Here is a 2,439-nt window from a genome sequence, read left to right as displayed (position 1 = left end):
ATTGGAGGAGGGATTTGGGGGTTATGTTCTGTTTGCGAGATAGTTTTCTTGTGCATGCGGTGTCGAGAGGCTTAGGGGTGAGGAGCTTGATGGAGTGGGGGGGAAAGATTGGTGAGAAAAGGAAAGACGGGGGGATGTTGGGTGATGGTTGGCAGCAGGACAGGGCGCAAGAGAGAGGATTTGGGGCCGGATCAGAGGGCAAGAACATTGATGCGCGGGAGTGGCAGAGAGTTTGGGGTTGCTCAACGTGCGAGAAGGTGGGGCGCTACACATGGATTTGGGTGAAACAGGCGCTGTTTGACCTCGTCGAGGACGGCGGGGGTCAAGTCTTAGGAGATGGTTGCAGAAGACAAATTGTGTGAGGTTTCGAAAAAGCTCAGGGTTGGCCATGGTTTGTGCATTTGAAGGTTTGCATCAGGTTGGAGGGAGGCGCCGAGCTATGCAATGCAGGGGGAGGAGTTGTAGGTTGGGCTTTGTCCAGGGGCGATGAGGGTCTGACAAACTGGTTAAGAGGGGGAAAGGGGATTAAGACGAGGTAGCAGTGAGGTAGCAGACTGGCAGTTAGAGAATTAATCAAAAACTATGCAGAGAACGGCACTGTGAGAGGAGCTCAGACAGGGAGAGAAGAGAGGCAGTGGCACATTTCTTCTGACCACCGAATAAGAGTCCTCTGTAAGAGGTTTCAATTTTCGTGTGGGCAGGAGGAAAGATGAAGGGGGCTGCTAGAAGCTGATGAAGATAGGCGCTTTGATCAGAATTTCAGGAGTGGAGCATTATGCAGTACTACAGATGTCGGTGGGGAAAATGCTATTTCAGGAGTTCATGATTGAAGACATCTGTGGAGATGAAAGTTCAGTACGCGGGAGGGGGGGTGGTAGAGAAACGGAAAGAATGAAGATCTCACACAAAAGAAAGGAGGCAAGATTGAGGACCCGGACATTTACTAAGCTCGTAGGAGTATAGGGAAGATGGTGGGGGTTGTGGGTGGGGAGTGTGGTTAGTATTGCCCATCCTGATCGCAGCAGGGGAAGGAAAAGCCGTATTTAGGCTGAGACTCTTCCTCTCCCTTGAAAGGTGCTAAAAATCGAGTTGAAGGAGGGAGTGGGGGGGTATGAAGAGGAGGGTTGGTGCGGGGCTCGCTAGCCAGAGCACATACAACCGGACGGGTTGCTGGGTCAAGAGTCAGCCGTGACAACTTAGCAGCTGGTAGAATCTGTTTTGAATAAGGACATGTGATAAGTGAATGCTGTTGAGCTAATGAGGGGGGGTATGTTGGAGGTTTGTTCGGCTGGTCTTGTGCGGTTGTGATACGAGAGATAGTATTTGTCCGTTCCAGTGCATCTCAAAGCCCAAAGCGGGCTTAGGGAGAGGTCTGTTGCTGCAGGTGGGGAGAGGGAGGATGAATGCCTAAACCCAGGAAGAATAATAGCAGCTGGGGGGTGGGGGGTGTGCTAGTTAGGGATCTAAGAAATAAGGGCTCTTCGTTGAGAGCGGGCGTTTGTGGGGTAAAGGGGGTCGGATGGGGCCTATGGGCAAGAAAGGGCTGTAGGGCTGCTTGGAAAGCAGTGCTGCGCGTTCTGACAAAGTGAGAATGGTCGCGTGTGTGTGGTTTTCAGTTGTGAGCAGGGAGGCAAGAGGATGAGATGGGCCCATTATACTCTGATTGGGACAGGAAGATAGGAGGGCTGAGTGATCTAAGGGAGCAGGGTGTCTTGTGGTTTTGGGGCGAGGTAGAAAGTCAGAGGGATGTTGGCTGGGAGTCGGGGCGGGGTGGTACCCTCGGAGAATTGGGAGGGCTTAAAATAGCTGTATACTCTGGAAGTTGGACAGCAGGCGGCGGCAGATGTGGTGTGCGACATAGCAGGAAGATATAGAGCAAAGCGGGTAGGTGAGGCTCAAGGGATAGAGGGACATGCTTCCACTGGCTCAGATTATGGAAAACAACAAAATAAATTACCATAGTTATGCAGACGACACACAATTTTACATAACCTTATCGCCAGGGGACTATAGTCCAATACAAAAACTGACTAAGTGCATCGAACAAATTAACGGCTGGATGTGCCAGAACTTTCTGAAATTAAATGAGGGAAAAACTGAGGTGGTTGTTTTTGGAGCAAAAGAGGAGCGATTAAAAGTCCGCGCTCAGCTTCAAACAACAATGTTAAAAACAACAGACAAAGCCAGAAATCTTGGTGTAGTCATGGACTCAGACCTGAACTTTAACAGCCACATTAAGACAATTACAAAGTCAGCCTATTATCACCTTAAGAACATATCAAGGGTTAAAGGACTTATGTGTCAACAGGATTTGGAAAAACTTGTCCATGCTTTCATCGTCAGTAGACTTGACTACTGTAACGGGGTCTTTACAGGTCTTACAAAAAAATCAATCAGACAGCTGCAGCTGATTCAGAACGCTGCTGCTCGAGTCCTCAC

Source organism: Etheostoma spectabile, chromosome 20, assembly GCF_008692095.1.
Source record: "Etheostoma spectabile isolate EspeVRDwgs_2016 chromosome 20, UIUC_Espe_1.0, whole genome shotgun sequence".
NCBI classification, from domain to species: Eukaryota; Metazoa; Chordata; class Actinopteri; order Perciformes; family Percidae; genus Etheostoma; species Etheostoma spectabile.
This window is presented reverse-complemented; position numbering follows the sequence as displayed.